This window comes from Podarcis melisellensis, assembly GCF_964234715.1.
Source record: "Podarcis melisellensis genome assembly, chromosome: 1".
In the NCBI taxonomy this organism is placed as follows: domain Eukaryota; kingdom Metazoa; phylum Chordata; class Lepidosauria; order Squamata; family Lacertidae; genus Podarcis; species Podarcis melisellensis.
This window is the reverse complement of record NC_138528.1, coordinates 66,840,155-66,861,768: the sequence shown is the minus strand read 5'-3', so window position 1 is coordinate 66,861,768 and position 21,614 is coordinate 66,840,155. Positions and strand designations below refer to the sequence as shown.

The window sequence follows — 21,614 nt, the reverse complement described above, 5'->3', positions numbered from 1 at the left end:
GTGATAAAGCGGGGTATCAAATCCAAACTCTTCCAAACTCTTCTTCAACACCTGCCTGATAAATGAGTGATTGACACTGGCAGGAGACACAAACCTCAAACTCATACTCATGGTGGCTGTAGAAGTCACCATAAATTCAAATTGTTGCAACCAACCAGATTCTAGGCTCCGCTTTTACACCAGCAACTTGGTAGAACTACAACAATCAGATAGGATATGCCATCTGTTACATGTCCCTTTTCTGCTGAAACTTCATTCACACCTTAATTACTGATATGCAGACTATTGAAAATGAGATATATTGAGCATGGTACCAAAACATCAAGCACATGAGTCTGATGGAATATATATCCCCTTCCATTTTTCTTGTCTGAGGGCATTAGACCTTGAAGCAATCTGCCTTACCACTGTTCCAACCATACCCTAGTTCCATGCAATCTGGTTCCATATCTTTTCTAGGGCTAAGCCAAAGCAGAAATCAAATCAGATTTGCTTTAATGCCACTTTAATAAGCAGGGTTTTGTGGAGGCAGAGAGGGTCTGAGGCTGCCCAGAATCTGTTGGATCCCAAGCTATTCCTGCGTCTATTGCGTCAGGACAACATAGTGATCTTCCTGCCCCCCTGCACTTTCCACCCTGATCTCTGCATTCAGTGGGACTGCAGATACACCGGTGACCCTGCTCCTCCAAAAGCTTCCAAAAGCCAGTGGCCAGGGTCTGGATTCCCTCTTTAGTCTGGATCTAGCCATATGTGAGTGTGTGTATGTGTGCCGAAGCACAAAAACAATATTCCAAAGGTAATCATAATGTGATAATGTGGAATAGTATCCCTGTTATAGAAGTTGGGTGAACATTATCCACATTAAAAACTGAACTATATCTAGGAATAACTTGGACCATTGATTAATGCAATGGATTCCTTGCATAATCCACCATATTTTCTTCTACAAACATTCTCCTTTATATCCATGCTGCCAGTGCAAATTCAGTAACTCTACATATTAAATATTTGGTCACACAGAGATATTTTACTTTAAGGTGATCATTGGCATTTTGAATACGTTTTCAATCCAGATTTAAATTTTCTGCTTTGTTCAGTGTACATTGGACATCAAAGTAAATAATAGCATAGATCTTCAACAGCATGAGTCACACATACAGAATCTCATTATAATGCCATTCAAGGGGGCTGCATTTGCACTGTTTGGCATCTCAGTGCCGCCAAAACTTGTGGCGGGAAATAGGGATCAGACCTTGATAATAATTCTCTAATGCATGTGTCATTTTTCGATTAAAATCTTGAGGTCTGAATCACCCCAGGTGTTGCTATGGATAAGATTCTTGACAGGCTTTTTTTTGTCCCTACAGATTTTACTGAAATTCCAGAGCTTTACATTTTTTGCCTTTTTTATACAAAAATAACTGACTACTCTTATTATCAGTTTTTCCTCACTCCAAATAATGTTTCATAGTCAACCTACTCTTCTCCACCAATTGAATGTTAATATTATATGTTTTGATTAGCACAAAAGCCCCATTTAAACTCTATTTTTTTGTCCATAAATATGCTGTGGAGGTTCTTGTGATTAGATATTTTAAAGTGTTTTGTTTCAGCCAAATCATATATTTCTTCTCACTACAAGGAACCATTTTGCCTAAGAGGACTCTTACTGCTGGGGGATCCCAAATTCCTCCCTTTAGGTCTTGAAAAGCTCTTTGAAAACCTGTTAAATGAGGATCCAGTGCAAATTTTTCAGAAAACCAGACATCCAAATAATTAAAATGCTGGACTTCTTCAGTTGCTTTCTCCATCAAGGGCCCATTAATTACATGGTGGATGCATTCCATATACACAACTACTTACTCTTACTGTAATTTACATGGGGTTGTTCTGTTTGACAAATGGCCCCACAGCCCCTCAAAAACCACCTCAGTCCAATTTGCATGGCAGATAGTAGAAACATGTCAGCATCATTACAGTAAAACAGAGCCAAGAAGGCAGTATCAACACTGGCAAATATGTTATTTACTACAATTCATGGACCAGATCATTTACATACAATTAAATGAAAATGGAGCCAATAGCGGGCATTTCTCTAGAGAGCTGTCCATCAGTTTTCATTGTAACCCTTAACTGCAGCTTCTGTATAGAAGGTCTTTCAAACATGGAAGTCTGCAATTGACACCGTAATCTGTTTCAATTTATCCTGTCAAAAGATCATCTGTTTAACAAGCACACCATTATAGCTACAAAGGCCTGATGTCTTTGGGCCTTGAGCATATTTATTTATGGTATGCTTCGGAGCATATCCTTGGTCAATTGCCACCTTGCTGGTGCCCTGCCCTGTTCCCACACTGTCCAGGTACGCAGCATCACTGTCAGCACCAGTCCAGCACATCTTGCTGGTCATGCATTGAGTGGCCTTCTCTTCATGATACTTCTCCCACAGTTAGCTCTATGAAATATTCTGAAATAATAAAGTAACGCTGACCTGTGGTCAGTTACGCCAGATGTGTCTGTCTGTGATAGCAATCTATATAAAAACACAAATTAAACTTGCAATTTTAGGGCAATTCCACACAGTTCATGAGGGCAAATCTATGTTAAATACCTACTGCACACTTAGAAGTGGCTTGCTTTGACAGGTTTTCCTGTGTGACATGTATTTACATACTCAGGCCTGTTGCATTCACACTTTAGCAAAATGTAAGTGTATGCTTTAAAAAAAAGCAACATGTGTGAAGCAGGCTTTAGTAATGAAACTGTGATGAAGTACCAGGTTGAGAGAGAACAGTGAGGCCTCATCAGTTCCTTGTATTGTTAATTAGTATAATGATGATGACTAAGCACATTATATATACACAATATTCGAAGGCCTATAAAACACTCATGTTAACAATTACCATCTGCCATTGTTAAATAAAGAAGATGTCCTCTGTTGAGCTGAAAGAATTGTCACTAAGAGAAACCAGAAGAGCTATATCTGAAGTGTTCTCAGTTACACAGCTGAAGATTTGACCTTGATGAATCTGTGGGGGTTTTTTAAAATGCCTTATACGTAACTGGAAAAATAGAAATCAGAAGGGATGGGGAACAGGTTTATATCCCTCAAGAGGTTTCATTATGTAGGACTTCTTACTATTCCATTATGTAGCACCTCTTACAAACAGCTCTTGGGATCCAAGTGTTGAAAGGATCTTAAAAAGTATGATACATTTGCACGTTACACAGCAAATTACAAAAGAAAGCGGAACGGTTTCAAGAATGAAATGGTGGACCTCTGAGTGGTTTTGTGGGTCAGGGGAGCGGAGAAGGGCAGGCGTTGTATATGACAGTTTTGGTTCTCTCATCTAGGTAGGGAAGCAAAACATTTTTATGTGTTTGAAGTGCCCATAGCAGCAGACCTCTTGAAATGCTCCAAATGCTGGTAAAATCAACATACAAGCAGCATGTGCGTCTGTAGGAAATTTTCCAGGGGACGGGACAAAGGGGGTGTAAGATAGTAGAGGGAGGGAGGGGGGAGAAGAATAGTGCCTGTATGCTTTTCCTCATATCTCATTCCTCAAAAGCATTTAGGATGCTTCAAGACAACCTGTTTATCAAGCAAGGAGATCAGATGATGGTTTCTATTCAGCATTCTGATTTGTTTGCAGGGAGGATAAAGTAATATGGCATCAAAGCCTGTGTTATCTATGTCAAGCATGTGGACTATCTAGACATGTAGACTTTGATGTGTTTTAATCATTCTTACTGTTAATTTTAATTATTTTTAAGTGTTTTTCGTTTTTAACCACTTTTACAGATAATTTTAGTATGTCATATAAACTGCAAGCGGTATAGGATTTAAAATAAAATAAAATAAAATGATTCCTCACTTTCCAGTGCATTTCCCCATCACTTCCATTTTCACAAAATGTCTGATTTAGGGGGGAAGCAGGGTTGTTACTCAAAATTTCCCAATCAATTATAATTGTGCAACCTGAAGTTTGTGCAACCTGGTATGTTGCAAATCGTACCCAAAAATACTGACAATGGAAGCACACTTGCTCTTTTAAAAAAAAACGAAAGCAGGGAATCTGGAAATTGTGGTTCATCAGGGGGCAACTGCCCCCCTTGCACCCCCCCTCCCCCTGTAGACTCCCATAGCAAGTAGGTAGAGCCTGCCAATTACTGTGTTTAAAAAAGCTATAGAAGCCATGATTTAAGTTGAGGAAGGAGTTGGAGTGTGGGGCTTGTTGGTTTCATTAACAGCCTCCATACCTTGTTGCTCAAAATTTGTCCCTTTGTCCTTCCCAAAACTGGAAATCTATGCCTTAAATTCAGTATGCTTTACTAAATTCATTTATTCACCACTTGTATATCCTACCTTTTCTCTTCTCACTCTATTCTCACAACAACCTTGTGAAGTACGGTAAGTTAGGCTGAGAGACAGTGACTGGCTTAAGGTCACTCAGTGAGGTTCATGGCCCAGTGAGGATTTGACCCTGGATAAAGTCAAATCACTATGGCACAAAACTCATTTTCAACTAGGCTTTGTTAACTCACTAGTGCATCACGATGTGCCCTAAAGCAGGAAGAAGTGGTAAGTTCATATCTATATTTTTATCTTTATCTATATCTGCTTCATTTTATGGCTTTTGAAAAAACAATGCAGAATTGAGCTTTTAGTCCCTTTAGTCCGTCTTCCACATTTTTGCATGTTTTTGGAAGGGGTTCTAGGTTTGAATCATTAAAAGTTCATGTTACTCAACCGTAAGTTCATCTCCCTAAAACCTTTTGCAATTTTGTGATGTTCAGCTGTGGGAATTGCCCTCATGCACCCCCCCCCCCGGAGATTAATGGTACCAGCAGTCCTAATGGCTTCTGTTTGATTTGGCTATGAATGGTCCATTGCGTTGTTAATTTTTATTGACAGGTAATTTTATTTCACAGGTACTGGACAAAATACACACACCAGTTTCCTGACTCCACTGAAACTGACAAAGCCAAGAAGTCTTCTATACTATCATCCTTGGAATCCTTTTCAATTGGTTTGGGTGGGGTGGTGGTGGAAGTGTTCCTTATTTAAAATGGGAAGCCCCCATTTATTTAATATGTGTTTGTAATTTTGTATTCTGCTAGCCAGATGGCAAATAAAATATTCAGCAGAGCGGTGTTCAGTGTCTATGTAGTCAATGTAGTTTTGCTCTGGGATGCCTGTGTGTAGTTGTCTGTTTCAAGGCCAAATAAGCTGCAAGGAGGAGAAATGATATAAATGACAATCTGTTTCCTTTATAGTTTCAGGTCTGTGCCAAGTGTAAATGAAAACAACCCAAAATGCCCATTATGTCATGTTTCTGTACTCTTGCCGCTTGACGCTGAGTACTTATTATTGGGAGATTCCATGTCTTATTAACACTTGGTACTGAAAGGGCTTAAGACGTTCTCCCTATCTACTTCTACTGAGACAAGACATGGTTCAGAAGGATCAGCATCTGGCAATACAGAGGCTGGACACATTTACCTGAAAGCAACATGCACAGTGTTCTGGTAAAAATATAGAATGAGCCTCCTCTACTGGAGAAAGATCAGCTCAATGGAATAATACAGATGATGATGGTGATGAATACATAGCGATTCTGCCATGCTACTATATTTATATCATACCTTAGTGTTGTCAGCTGATGGATGGGTAGGCATGGTTTGGGGAAAGTGGCCTTGTGGACCAAACTGTACCCTCTGGTGGGCAAAGATGGACTAGAGGTTCCCCACCGCTACCTTAGAGGTAGAACATCCACTTTGCATTATTTCAGTTGTGCAGATTATTATACTTGTGCCTCTGAAGGCTTGCATGATTGACTAAAAAATCTAATGCACTTAACACCTGTTTTAAAACATCAGCAGCTAAAAACATTAGACCCCCCTCCTCCTGCTCATCTCTAGCCGCTAAATAGTTTAATCGAGAAGATATGTAGGATAGAATGAGGTGGTGACTTATAGTGGAGCGTGCTTAATAATAATAATAATAATAATAATAATAATAATAATAATAATAATTTTATTTATACCCTGCCCTTCCCAGTTCAGAAAACCAGGCTCAGGGCAGCTAACAACAAATTTAAAACATTTGTAATACAACATAGAAGCAGCATAAAATACAGTATAAAAGCATGAATAACAATAAAATTCAAAGTTCAAAAATCAATTTGGGGGAAATCCATCCAATAAACATTAGTTAGTCACCAGGGCTAGCTGGCTGAATTAGTCCTACTTGGGCCAGCGAGGAGGCCAGGGAATAATTAGCTGTGGGGTCCCAGAGCAGGTAATCTTCATAAAAGCGAAGGGGGAAGGAAGAGAAGGGAAATAAAAGATCAGGCTTAATTCAAATTAAAGGCCAGGTGGAATAGCTCTGTCTTACAGGCCCAGTGAAAGGAGGTTAAATCCTGTAGGGCTCTAGTCTCATGGGACAGAGCATTCCACCAGATTGGAGCCATCACTGAAAAGGCCCTGGCCCTGATGGAGGATAGTCTGACTTCCTTAGGGCCCGGGACCTCTAAACTATGGTTATTCATGGACCTTAAGGTCCTCTGTGGGGCATATCAGCAGGAGAGGCGGTCCCATAAATACAAGGGCCCTAAGCCACAAAGGGCTTTAAAGGTCAAAACCAGCACTTTGAACCTGACCCTATACTCCACCAGGAGCCAGTGCAACTGGTAAAGCACTGGGTGAATATGCTCCCATGACAGGGACCCTGTGAGGAGCCTCGCTGCAGCGTTCTGCACCAGCTGGAGTTTCTGGGACAGTTTCAAGGGCAGCCCCACATAGAGCGAATTACAGTAGTCAAGCCTGGAGGTGACCGTTGCATGGATCACGGTTCCAGATCGGGGTGGGAAAGGTAAGGGACCAACTGCTTAATGCGGTGAAGATGGAAAAATGTTGCCTTAGCTGTTGCTGTAACCTGTGCCTCCATAGAAAGGGGGGTGTCAAGGATTACACCCAAACTCTTAACGGAAGGCACTGGCACAAATACATTTCCATGTGCCTTCAGATAATAAAGTGGGAGCAGAAGCAAGACCATGATTATACATGCATTTGGGTTAAATATTTAAGAGAACAAACAGATAATTATACTAAACTGAACCACCCAATCTGCTAATCCATCCTATAAGAACAGAATGCCCTGGTAAAATAGGCACATCCTCACCCCACACATGAGGTCAAGCTGGCAATCGCCCTCTTCTGGAAGTGAGTGCCACCCCTCACCAGCAAACCTGAGCTTAAAGGAAAGGGAGAAATTTGGACAATTTGTTAAATTTTGATTATCAGTGTTGTGTCCAGCTTAATTACTGTTGAATGATCCATAAAATACAACTGATTACCAGAGTCTGGAAAGATCTTCCCCTATCAAATTGTGCAATTGATTTTGTGACTTGAAATATATTCTCTTTTGTATCTGAACATTAGTCAGTTCATTTGCACAGCCTTATTACAACTGACAGGTGATATGCATTTATGTTTTTGATATTGATCACAGTTGCAATTACTATACTGAGTTACTCAAGTGATCTCTTTTCCTCTTGGGTTCGGTGCAGGGAAGTCTTACCTCACCAACCATTAAATACTTGAAGGTGTCACCTAAGGAATCAGCTCTGTTCTGGGAACCCCCAGAACAGATTTAGTGGGAATCTAGAGGGAAGAGAGAGAGAAGTCCTGTTGTACAAGCGGGAATCCTTGCACTGACAGAACAAGCAAGTTGAATACTGACTTCTGTTAATACCGGTAGTTTGTAGATTTATTGATTGATTTATTGCCTTTCCTCAAAGGGAATGAATTGTAAATGCCCTATTTTTGTTGTTGTCATTTTGTGTACCTTTCCTACATCTATGCTACTCAATGGAAACAGTACACATAATTCTAAATGCAGGTTCATCATAGATTTGTACAAATGCATTATGATACTGGCCAGATTATTTTCAATCCATTTTCTAATAATTCCCAACATGTGTAAGTTTGTCTTTTTCACTGCCACTCCATGTTGGGTTGATGTTTTAGTGAAATCTATATGCCAAGACCTCATTTCATGGGGACAGCTTTTGTGGGTCCAATCCTCTGGCAGATAAGCTCGTTGTAATAACTAAATATGAGGATTATAGGATAGACCAAATGATTTGCAATGGTGAATTTTAAAGCAGGCTGTATACAGTTCTAAATAGGTCTTTCTAAACTGGCTGATGGCAGCTCAGCAGAATGTCAGATGAAGTTCATTGTAACAAAGTGCAAACTTATGCACATTATGGCAAAATAAGTAAATAGAAATTCTAACTCCAAATACATGCTGATGTGAATTTAAGGTTAACTGACTATGCATGAAAGAGATTGTAGAGCCATAGTAGAAATCTAAAAAAGGATAGCTCAGTGTGCTGTGGGATCAAAAATAGCAATTTTTGATATTTATATATATTGTATTTGTTATTGGGTATGATTCTCACAGATTTTCTTTTAAATTATTTAAAAGTTTAAAACTGAAGAATATGGCTGGCATTGTGTATGTAAATCCAGCACTTTCTCATTCTATTTTTGGAGCTAGGCTAGGAAGAAATAAGGTTGTTGTTGTTTTAAAAAATAGCCTTATATTCCTAGCATTGGTTTTTGCATCTTTGCTTTATTTATTGGTGCTGGGTGGTGATTGTCATTCTGTGTTAATAAATCCTGCCAAGTCAACAAATATTGCCTGGACCTATACATGCTTACATAGGAATATATCCAGCTTAATGTCAATGCGACTTAGTTCACAATATGCTAAATCATTACGGACTAGTCACACGCACAAAAAGAAAGCTTTATTTATTTATTTAGTCACTTAATTGGTTGCCCTTCACCAGCAAATCCCAGGGTCCATTGCAACATTTTAAAATTCATAATTAAAAACAGTGAAAAGAGATTACAGTCACAGGAATAGGGTGGGTCCTCAAAGGGGCAGACTTTGGTCTTTCAAATTTCAGCGACGCCCTGTGCGAGGCCAAAATTTGACACCCCCACCCCCACCTCTTGCCTTTCATTCTGTTCAACTCACTACTGTCATAGCTGTGACACACTGCGGCACCCCCTTGGCTCAGTGCCCAGTACAGTAGAACCAGTCGTGCTGCCATAAATCCACCTCTGGTCCTGAAAACACTGAGGCATGGGCATAGCCAGGATTTATGTTGGGGGGCAGGCTTCATGCTAGAGGGGGCAGAACCTCAGTTAGTTAAGTATTTTAATTACTTTACTTGCTCTAGGGGGACAGCTGCCCTGCCACCCACCCCCATTGGCTACACCCATCTCAGGTGTCAAAGGAAAAGGTCCACCTTCAGCTTTCAACAAAAACTGTATGGTGAAAGCAACAGATTCACTTCTTTGTAGTGGGACTTCCACAACAGGCTGCCACAGAAAACACCTGGTTCACCTTCTTCCTCAAATCTCTGGGGGCAGTGGGACTACCAAGAGGGGCTCCCCTGCTGATCTTAACAACATCCAGGAGGAAAGGAGGTGGTCGCTCAGATATTTGGGGCCTAAGCAATTTTGGCCCCTAAGCACTATCATGAGCACATTAAATTATTGTTGCTGTTGAATTCCTATACTGCCCTTCTTCTGAGAATCACAGGGCAGTTTATAATGTAAAAACACAAAAATACCTAACATAGTAACAAACAAAATAATACCCTCTCCTGCAGTTTAAAAGGCCATAGATGGTTTAATTAGTCCAAGGCCTGGGAGAAGAGGAATGTTTTTGCCTGGCGCCTAAAGATATGTAAGGAAGGCGCCGGCCCAGAAATGATCTGGCAGCCAGAACTGCCCATAATAAGCAAAAAAATCAATACAGTTCTTAAAAAACAACACTATAGCAAATTTAATTTTAGAGCTCAAAAAGGCACAGTATAGGGCACCTAATCTGATTTACGGTATAGAGCACTTTTCCTATGAGGAAAAAGCATTTGAGGCTTCTTAGTTCAGAAAAAATATGACAAAGGCAGGGCATGGATAGAATAAATAGTTCTCACACTCTCGCTCTTGCTCTCTTTCATAATGCTTGAAATCAGGGTCATCCTGTGTTATTGATTTGCAGTAGCTCCAGAAGAGACCAAAGGAACTTCTTTTCATATGACATAATTAGCTTATAGCATTTACTTCTACAAGATGTAGTAATGAGAACTACCATCTACCATCTTAGATGGCTTTAAACAATGGATTTAAAAAGTTCATGGAGGCGAGATCTGCGAGCAGCTACTATGCGAGATCTGCGAGCAGCTACATCAATGTTTACAGGGACTATAACTCTGATTAAGAGATAGGGGGTACATCCACAATAGTTGTTCTTCCTGGTTGTTGGGAAATTCTGTGCAAGGGACTAATAAGCGGGCAGGAAAATCTATCTGTTAATCATATCACATCAAAATGATATCCAGTTATTGATAGATGGGCTGTTCTGGCCACCTGTGTTGGTCCACAGTGGTGGGGACTGATAAGGATCCTACCAGACCCAAAAGTTCCTCACCCCTGGGACTAGATAAACAGTTCTTGTTTTTATAGAAGTTATTATGTCAGTATGAGATCAGGCTGATACAACAATAAGTTATCTTGTGTCTGCATAGTGCCAAAATTAACCACCCTTCCTTTTCAACTAGAAGCCAAAATAATCTTAATCCTTGCCATGTGTTGTCTGTTTTCTTCTTTTTATAAGATTGCATAAATACACAAAAAGGTAAAAACTAGTGATAGAAAAGCAGAGAAAAGTGTGAACTTGATTAACTATAAAAGATCAGAAACTCGTTTCTTTTCATGGTCATGTGAACATAAATAGTTATAGAATAGTAGTGTTGGAAGAGACTGTGGTCGTCCTCTAGTCCATTATTACCGCTGCTCAAGGTAGGGATGTTGCAACATCAGCATATTGGATCACACCCATGCCATATGTGCATTTAAAGGAAATGGCTTCCTCCCAAAGAATACTGAGAAATGTAGTCTGTTTAGTGTGCTGGGAAAATTTCAGCATCATAATATAATAATAGTTCCCAGAATTCTTTAGGGGAAGCCATTACTGTTAAAAGTGGTATAAATGTGCTTGATATGGATGCAGTGTAGATGGACAGATGACAGCCCACTCTCTACTTAAATATCTCCAGCAAAGGAGATCTGACTAGATCAGATTTCTCTCTCTGCTAAAGAACTGTAAATCCACAGTCTCCTCTCATAGGTGGAGAATTTGCTTATTTCTCCTCAAGTATAGCCATCCAAATTCCTAAGTTACAGAGAGATTGACACGAATTTCTCCTTCCTGTGAGTCATTTAGTGGCATTCACCTAATGCAGCAGATAATAAAAGCATATTCTTGGGACCTATTCTGGTGCTATGAGACTTCCGGGTTGGCGCCATCGCCGAATGGCGGACTCCCTCCGAGCTCCAGAGGGAGCCTGCTCAGCAGGGGCTGGGTCCCGCCGCGCCGGCGATGCGGGGACCCTCAAAAACCATGGGCACAGATGCCCATGGACCTGGTGACTCGGCGGGCACCGGTTGCGCCCCCGGACCCACGAAGGAGCCTTTTTAAAGGCTTCGAAGTGGGGGATGGGGAATGGTGTGGTGCTATGAGTCCTCCGCTTCTCCTGCCGAGCGAAGCCGTATGCCATTTGGCGGAGAGCGCTGACTTCTTCCATTGAAAATTTGGACTAAAAACAACAACAACCCGTGAGTAATTGGGAAATTGGACTTAAAAGGAATTTTTAAAAAAAATTTGGAACGAGCGGGGGAGGTGCAAAAAGGAAGTCCGTCTCCCCCTGTTGTAGAGGATTTAAAGCAAGGATCTGACAACTAAGATCGAGAGAAGGGTCTGTTTTTTATTGATAAAAGATATTAATTTCACGATGGAAAATTACAAGATAGTGCTGGAGGAGAAAAGTGGATTGTGTGAGTTAAAGTGCAACCCCCCCCTCCCCGGGAACCGGGAGTGATCCGGGAGAGAGCCTGGTGAGGAGATATAAAGATTTTGACAGCTGTCAAAGTTAGAGAACAAAAAAAGAACTTTGTTACGATGACTTTGCCGGTTAGATCCGTTACAATTTGGATATAAATTGTTGAAAACAAGGGATAACAACTTAGTCTGACTTTTGGGTGTGATCTGGAAGGAAACAAAGTTACCATAATCCCTCTAGAGGGGGCTTTGGGACACTGCAAGAATCGCTGTAAGTGGAAAAATACTCATGGATTTGAACAGGACTTTTTATCTCCTGGGAAAGCTGCAAAAATGAAACACTATTTTGTCTACAGAGGTCTCTACACTAAAGGAGACAATAGATATATCTATTGAAGAACGGAAGGGACTGGACGCAAGTTTTTGTTCCTGAATAAATAAAGCCTCTGTAGTGGAACTAGAAGTTTTTGGAACTAGAACGTTTTTGCAGCGGAACAGGAAAAGAAACCTGAGGAAAGTGAGGAAAGAGAACAACAAGAATTGGATAAAGCTGCAACTGGGAGCATTTGGGACATTCAGATTTAAAAAGGACTAAGAAACAAAATTTGAGTTTTACTCTTAAATATAGAGATCTGGATGAAAGAAAAAATGAACCTTCTTGAGACAGAGCTTTTCCAAGACTGGGTGTTTGAAAACTAAAGACTACTAAAAAGACGGCAAGGTGGAGCTGAGCGAGATTTGGACATGGATGTGGGGTCTCCAGGCTGACAACAGATAGATTGAGGGACATTGGGGATCGAAACCGGGAAAGGAGGGAGGGAAATTCGGAATCCAAAGGGTGTAAAACTATATTCATTCTGTTCTGTGTATTAAAGAGGGGAATTCGTGGAAGGGAACAGGGGTCGATCTTAGGGGGGAAAATATTTTTAAGTGAAAAGACGGTGGAATATAAAGGGAAAGTGGTTAATATAAGATGAATTAAATTGAACATTGGATCAATGATAATAATGATAATAAGCTTAAAATTTGGGGTAAGAACTTGTGGAACTAATTTGATGGAAATGGAATACAAGAGGGAGTGGGGTGGGGAAGTCCAGGGAAGATGTTAATGAAAGTAAGGCCTAAATGCAAATGTTTTCTTTTTCTTTTTTTCTTTTTTCTTTTTTTCTTTTATATTTTGTATTTTTCTGGAAATTTCAATAAATATTATTTTAAAAAAAATTCTGGTGCTATGAAAACATTTTGTTGTTGTTGTTTTTCAGGTTTTTAAAGCTCTGTTGTCTCAATTCATTTTGTGAGCTGTTTTATTGCAGGTTTTAAGATTTCTGATTTGTTTTGCTATTTTGTTTTGATTATAATTGATTTTATTGTGAACCACCCTGGGAGCTATTTGGCTAAAGGCCACTTATCATATATAAAAACAAACATTATTCATTCATTCCAAGTTGCCTTCTGAATCCCATCAGGGCACATTTGGCTCTGAAACCCCTTTCTCGCTAGCTTTGGTAGTGACAATATTTGGTCTGATGTCTTTCAGCTTGTTATAAATCACTATCATTATATGCTTCATTTCCAGTCTGAACTCTTGCATTCTCTGCATCCAATATTTACCTATGTCTATCATCTCACAGTTGACTGTCCTGGAAGGTGTGTAATTCACAATTCACCACTCATTAAGTTAACCTGCAAAAGCTGACAGGTGAAATGATATGGCTTCTGAACTGCCTTATTACCGTCTCAAAAACAAATCTATATTTATGAATAGGGATTTGTCTTCCAAGTATAAAACTAAAGGGAAGATTTTATTCTTATACTGATCTTGCCATGGTCCCAAAGTACCATACAGAAAGGAGGCCACACAGTCACAACAACCAAGCCATACCTATGTCACTAAATATAAACTGCAGTCAGACAGAAAGTGTGTTTGACAGACAACTTGCATTCATAGGCGGCAAAAAGTAGATTTACAGAGTCCAAGGTGGACCAGTATTGGGGATGCAACCACTTTCTCCATTCCATTGATTTATTGTTGTCCTGGTTCTACTGCTTCCTAATTCTGGTTTAACTAGGAAAATGTCTAACATCCATTTGGAATTGGGGCATACAGTTTGCCACAGCTTCTAGGTCCTGGAGTATGTTTGCCTCATTCTCTTCACCACCCACACCCCCTGTCCCTGTTACTGATGCCCATGTCTGCACTGAGAAAACACTGCAAATGGCAATCTTGGCTATTTATTTATTTATTTATTTATAATGATTAAAGATTTCTTAGTTTACAAGAATACATGCATTGTCTCTTTTTTCAAGTTGTGCTTTCTACAGATCAGTTTCATTTGTTGTGAGGCGTTAGTGTTGCATGCAGTATTAGGTTGGGAAGAAAAGAGGGGGAAAGAGGGAGGGGGTATGGAGAGTGGGGTGGGGTGGCAGTGCTTCTATTCTTCTTCTTAGTGTATGTGTGGGGTTTTGTGTCAGCGTCACTTGTATGGGTTCTCTTACTACTTGCTTGTTATATGTCCTTGGTGGTGAGAGAGGTTGGGGATTGCCTAGGGTGTGGTTGGTTGTCTTTGGTTGGCTGTATTGAGATTTGTCTATATGTTTTCCTTAGTCTGTCCTTAATATTCCAACATTCAGCTTCATTGGATGCCCCCAAGTTTTAGTATACATGCAGAAAAACCTATCACTGCTGATAGCATCCTTCTGAGTTATATTTCCTGTTTGTGGAATGTTCTCCCCAGGGAGGTTTGGCTGGTGCCTTCATTATACACATTTAGGCACCAGACAAAAACATTCCTCTTCAACCAGGCCTTTGGCTGATTGACATGCGATGCCCTTTTAAATGTATTGTGGGAGAGGTGGTTATTGGTTTGTTGTTCTTATTTTTATTATGTATTTTGTGTTTTTATGTTGTGAACTGCCCTGAGATCTACAGATGAAGGGCTGTGTACAAATTTTAATAATAATAATAATTAATACTATTTCGTATTGGTTGCAGTATTTTCTACATGGTAGAAGAGCGCCGAGCTGATACAGTTCAGCTTCATTCCTGGCTATTGGCATCTGAGATTCCTCCATAGGCGCCGACTCCATGGGGCCTGAGGGGGCCTGAGCCCCCTCAAAAATTCGTTTGGGGGGGCTCTGCCCCCCCAATAATTTAAGAAAATTATTGAACGAATGTGTGGTCCCTGGAGCCGGAGCGCAGCGGCAAAAATCAGGGAAAAATAAGATCGGGCGGTTGGTCGGTCGGGCGAGGGAAGGCAGAAGCATTCTGCCTCAGGGTCTTACTGCCCACCCTCTTCTCTTGCTGCGTTTGCTCAAACTCAACAAAGAGCAGGGAATCCCCTGCCCTCCTGGCAAGCAGAGGGTTAAGGAAAGGATCGACTCCTAATTCTTTCCTAGTCACACTGCGTGCAGGCTCCAGCCCACCACCACCTCAAACATGCAGGTGGGAGAGAGAGAGAGAGGGCTGGCTGGGGGGGGGACTTTTGCCTTCCTTTCCTCCCCCCCACCCCGTTAAACTCCTCCCCTGCATTCTTAGCCAGCTGCTTCTCCGCACACCCCTCTTGTGCTTCTTGTCCCTTCTGTGTTTTTCCTTCCCTCCCCATTTAAAACGTGGTGACAAAGCACGGATCCACATGGATCCTCAGGATTTTTGCATTGGGTCACCCCAAATTCACCATCAGATCACATTACATGTCCATGGCTACAGTCTGTACCAAAAAAAACATGCACCCACTGTTGCCTGGGGCTGCAATGGTGCAAAAACATGGTTACAAAGCATGGATCCACAGGATCTTTGCACTGGGTCACCCCAAATTCACCATCAGATAACATAGCATGTCCATGGCTACAGCCTGCACCAAAAAAATCACGCACCCACTGTGGCCTGGGGCCACAATGGTGCAAACACGTGGTTACAAAGCACGGATCCACATGGATCCTCAGGATTTTTGCATTGGGTCACCCCAAATTCACCATCAGATCACATAGCATGTCCATGGCTACATCTTGCACCAAAAAAATCACGCACCCACTGTTGCCTAGGGTCACAGTGGTGCAAAAACGTGGTTACAAAGCATGGATCCACATGGATCCTCAGGATTTTTGCATTGGGCTACTCCAAACTCACTGTCAGATATTAAAAATCTTTATAAAATAGAGAATTAAATACATACAGAATGTTAAATTTTCAGTTTCAAAATATTAGTACTAGTTTAGTACTGTATTTCTATATTACTATAGTACTGTATTAGTTATTTTCAAATACTTAAATATTTTTAGGGTGTAAGACCCAATTAAAGCCCGTTATTTACATACAGTATTACAGTATTTACATACAGTATTAGGCATACTGTATTAACTTTATTAACTGTATTAAAGCATTAACTTTGAGATATTATTTTTATTTAATGAACCCTCAGCCTTATTCAAAGTAAGCTTAAATTAGCTATTTCACTTATTAATCAAAGCGCTATTACTGCGCGACAGCAATATTTTATGTTTTATTCTTTTAATGATAGTTTAGGATTTATTTAAATATCATTTCAGTCTTTTCAGAGCTATAAATTCACTGCTCTGTAATAGTCTATAAGCATAATTGTTACTGTAAATTAAATTAGCTTTTTACGAAAATACCGTGCGTGTTTATGTTTTGTTTCTTTTTTCAAAGCCAAAAAGTGTTTCAGGCTTGTCGAGTTTCCCGGAGTGTGGAGTTATAGAGAGTCGAGTTGATCATATGACTCTAAAATACTTTTTAAAAACTTTAAAACTCACTAATTTTCATCTAAAATTTAGAAAACTTCCCGGGGCAGGACCCCGGTATGGGCCCCCCAAATATTTTTTATAAGTCGGCGCCCCTGGATTCTTCAAACATTCCATGCTGTTTAACATCTACAAGAAACTGCTGGGTGAGGTATTCTAGGGATTTAGACCATGGCTTTGTCAATATAGTGACATTCAGTTACATGTATATTTTCCAACTAGGAAAGATGTGTAAGGTCATTAATAGATGGGATGAGGACAATTAAAACAAAGCTTGTTCCAGATACGATACAAGTTTTAAACCTGTTTGGGACAGTGTTGCACTTCCTCTGATCTTGCAGGCTTGTAGCTTGGGGAACTTTTCGACCTGGCGTTGTTTCTGGATGCCTCAGTTGCTGCAGTGGCAAAAGGCCCCCTTTTCCAGTTGTGCCCTCTCTTGGGTAGGAAGGTCACTGCCAGTCACATCTGGTGATATTTTAGTTGACTACTGCAATGCATTCTTTTTTTTTGGGGGGGGAGCAATATTGGAAGGGAAGAAAGTGGTGTCAAAGGATTTTTCCCCCAATAGCATTTTCTCCCCCTTTTCCCATCAGCTCCACTTTTTTGAGGTATTTTGAAGCATTACCGATAATTGCAAAAGATATTAATGACTGCTTGAACACAAGTTAAGCATCTGATCAGATAATATCTACCCAACAATTACTATGCCACAGTAAAATAATAATGCACTGATCTAATCACTCTGCCCACCCCCACCCCCAATCTCAACACAGGAAAAGATTAAATGTCTGGATTTTCTTCTGATTCACACATTCTTATGACTCACAGTGCCCTGCTCGAGCCCTGTGCACTGATATGCCTTGGTAGGGTTTCGTTATTGTTTTCGCTGGAAAATTACCAAGAACAACAGGAAAAAAGAACTGCATAGCTAAAGGAGGCTTAACACCACTAATTCCTGTTATCACTTCCTTCAGCTTTGCAGAGCATTGTGAAAAGCTGCCTTCTTTCCAGTGGGTAGCACACAATGCATTTTGCATTGGAGACAAATCATTTAATAAAGTAAGGATATTAAAGGTCATATAGATTCAAGTTCTAGGCACACACACATCCATTATGCATGCCACACTGTCAGACAAAGATCTGATGCCGCCTTCCCCTCTTGTTTCCTGTAACTTGAAATTTCCCATGGACAGAAAAGAGCATCCTTCTGCTGGGAAGGCTGATAGTCTTTTGAGTATTTTGAGTATTTGGCCTTATAATGAGAAAAAAGCACCATATTCTGAATGATGGTAAATTTTAAATGAGAGGTAGCTAGAGACCTTGGAGTGGTACAGACTTCAGGCTCTCAAACCATTTGGCATAGGTCCTTCATTTAAGATATTCATTTGCATGCCAATTGATGAACACTTGCCTTAATGGGCAACAAAATTAAGAAGATAATTGGCAGAAAGGGCTGTATGCGTGTACATATTGGCCCACGATCCCCCCACCCCTTATGTGGAAAATGGAAATGACAATATTCAGCAGTGCCACGCCTTTGCCCTTTATTTTTTATAAGTCAAGTCTATCTTTCCTATAACACCAACCTTTGCTGAAGGGAGCTTTCCACTGGCAATGCACAAATGTAGAAATCTATGCCATGGCTTACAAATCCCCCCCCCCCAATCCATTCATGCTATTTGTAACTAGAAATGTAACACTTCCCCTTTTAAACTAATAGGATTGTCTGGCAACTATAGAAGTGTAATATTGTTAAAACCTGAGATTCTGTCATAGAGGTGCTGTTAAGCTATTTTAATGGAATGCCCTCTTTCGGAGGAGGAAAAGTGAATTGTATTACAAATTGAAATGATGGTTCTTTTATTCCCCGTCCCCTTCATATAATGCCACAAAAGGAAGTAAAGCACAGAATAGATCTTCTGTGGTTATTGCCTCCTTCTGGGGGACATAAATGTGGATTCACATTACATGACGACAGTCAATAGAAATAGGAGGGTAACAAAATTATTCAGACAATTAAAAGCAGCTTGCTCCTACTTCTTTATTAAATTGAATTTTCTGTGCTCAAGGAAGATGTAGGCCTCCTTTCTGACAGCAGCTGTTCAGTATGAAGGGAAAAATGGTATCTGCCTGAACAGGCTGAGAACTTAGCAGAACAAGTTGACATAATAACAAATAAATTCTTTTTCAAGGAAATGCACACAGGGCTTTTTCACAAGTCCAGCTAAAAATGCAATTTTTCTTTGTCTCTAAAATAGCATTTTTTCAAGTGTGCTTTTCAATCACACTTGAAAAAATGTTACATGGTAGTCCCTAGATACAGTACTCACATATTTAATTGAAACTAGTTAATGGATCTGGATTATTTTATTTTTTAGAACAGGGTGTTTATTATCAACTACTGATAGGAATGGAGGAGAAATTTGATTCGATGCACATCTAAAGCTGAATTGATCAAATCTGCACTTTCTGAAACAAATGCACAAACAGAGCTACCCTTTGAAATTCACACTTATCTGAATTTTGTGGTGCAGTTCTCCAACCAGTGTTTACAAAAATGCATTTTCTGTACAGCACTGTATTCTATTGTGGCTACTTAAAATGTAATGAATATCAGGATTGAAGTAGAAATTAGGTGTTTAGCAGATACATGAAGAATCAGATCCAGGAACATCAGAGCAGACAGAGAGGGTGGGGGGAGGATTCAGGGACAGCACTGAGCTCAGAATAAAGGTTCACAGGAGGCATTGAACAAGCAGAAACAAAGGACCAAAACAGACAGGCAAAGAGTAAGAATTTGCTGGTAAGCTGTGTCAAGTTTGATGAAACCGCTAATCCAGCCAATCAACATCTTCTTGCATTAGTTTTCAAGCATAGAGCAGAGGCTCAGAATACTGAGGGCAAAGTCCTACTAGATCTTTGTCCAAGCTATGTTTCATTCCAAATGAGCAGGCTGAGTATATCCAGTAAAATATATATGACAGCAGAGGCAGTGTTCTGCAGAAAGTCATACAACTGTAACTGTTGTTCCAATACTAGCACTTCTACTAGGTAAATAAATTTGCTGGTAAGTTAATTAAGAAAAGGGTGTGCAGTGCAAGCACTTGTTCATCCTTTGCATTTTCTTTGTCTCCATCCTATGGAACAGAGACAGTTTCATATTTCTTCCTTTTAGATTGAAAAACCTACATTTTTCATAAATGAGTGGATATTTTTGTTTCTGATAACCTATATGGCATGTTAAACATGATAGCAAATAAAGGTTTTTTTAAAAATGTGGTATTTAATTTTTTTAATGTATATTTTGAAAAATGGCAAGGTTTATCTAGCTTGTCTGTCCCTACATCCCTAGCAACAGTCCTGAATAGGAACTCAAGCAAAAATAATGTTTCTTTTCCCTCCCACCCACTCACATATTCATCACTCATTGTATCCCCTCGCCTGTCAAGACTCAGCTAACAATAGAAGCAGTGGAGATAATCTCATTATGAGATAATTACCTGGACCAATAGGGGAACCTGTTTTCAATGGGAAAAGAATCAAAAGGGACATATTTCAACTCATGCTTGATTAATTGGTTCATTGATACATTATTGCAAAGACTAGATCGCATTTTGAACATTTGCAGTGCTAAATCTGCAGGGCCGCACAAAGGGTTTTTACTGGATTGCCATGGCAGATGGTGGCAACTGCTCTGTCTTAAACCTATCACACCAGAGCAATACAGATTACAGCAGCAATTCCTCCGCTATATTATATCATTATTCCTGCTTGCATGTGGTCTTTACAGATCACCACATTTTGTTACATTATTGCCATCACAAGGATAAATCTGCTTCTGAGCTGAAACTCAATTTCTCCTTTTTGTTGCAGCTGTACTGAAATGAGTTGAGGAAGGGAAAGGTTCAGTGTTGATCAGCAGCAGCAAGGCAGGGCTGTGTTTCTGTGTGTTCTTTCTCATTGAACTGATTGTCAGACAACAACCTATATTAGTCTCAATAAAACCGTCATAAGCAGCCATCCCTCTCTACTGCATCTCCTTTTGCTTTATTCTACATTTACAGTACAGCTGCACCAGAATGTTGAAGAAAGCACATTTCCATTTTAAAAGGCCTTTAATTTTTTTCTGTGAATATTATCCTTTCCAGTCACCTGTAAGTGAATTGTAGACCGGCAATGTGTAACTTTAGCACTGATTTTAGGATAACTGAACTAGATGCTTGCAGAGGTTTGTGAGTAAAAGAAAGCTGAAACCCATTTGCTCAAATCAAACATGAAATAAGTATACATTAGAGGTGTGGGTGGGAATAGGGTTGCCATATTTTGAAGCAGACATACACAGAATTGCACAGTAGATTTGCTGCACATTTTACTCAGAATTAAAGCCCACTATGTTTAAAGGGCCTACCCCATAGCTGTCAACTTTTCCCTTTTCCTGCGAGGAATCCTATTCGGAATAAGGGAATTTCCCTTTTTTAAAAAAGGGAAACATTGACAGCTATGGTTGAAAGCCACTCATAAGGTCTCACATATTTTCACCTGAAACACATGTTTTAAAATACTGTATAACAATGTTCATTAGAATGTTTGGTGGGTTTTCTCCCTGTTCTCACAAAACTTAGATCTTGTGCTAAATTATAATTTAGATAATTCTTGTTACTGATCTAGAATTTGAGGGAAATTACCCATTAGATGTGCTAAATGAGTTCTTGCAGAGTCTATTATTGTATGGAGTGTTTATCAGTTGTCAGCTGAAGATCTCATTAAAGCAATTTCCCAGGACCACATTGCCTGGTTTGCGTTCTGAACCTATTAAGGTCTTAGGAGGGGAAATGCTGTCTCTTCAGTAATTCCTCTTACATAGCAAGCTCCTTTGAGTTATTTTCTATGCTCACAACAACAGACAAGAAACTATTCTTTTTTTAATATGGAC

General features: G+C 39.9%; 1 protein-coding gene and 1 long non-coding RNA gene across 6 annotated transcripts in view; one reads left to right on the top strand and one right to left on the bottom strand.

The window, feature by feature from the left end:
• LOC309374049 overlaps window positions 1–21,614 on the top strand; it is an 88,118-nt gene that overhangs the window by 8,049 nt on the left and 58,455 nt on the right. Inside the window, exon 2 of one of the 5 annotated variants that reach the window (XR_014170330.1) lies at window positions 5,278–5,971. The exons of 3 other annotated variants lie outside the window; for them this stretch is intronic. This is a non-coding gene — a long non-coding RNA (uncharacterized lncRNA). Of the gene's footprint in view, window positions 1–4,932; window positions 5,236–5,277; window positions 5,972–21,614 lie in introns of those variants that run through there. One more of the 5 variants, XR_014170331.1, reaches the window with a different exon arrangement.
• The window catches only part of GALNT18 (polypeptide N-acetylgalactosaminyltransferase 18), a 334,795-nt gene that overhangs the window by 257,024 nt on the left and 56,157 nt on the right, over window positions 1–21,614 (bottom strand). The window lies entirely within an intron of this gene.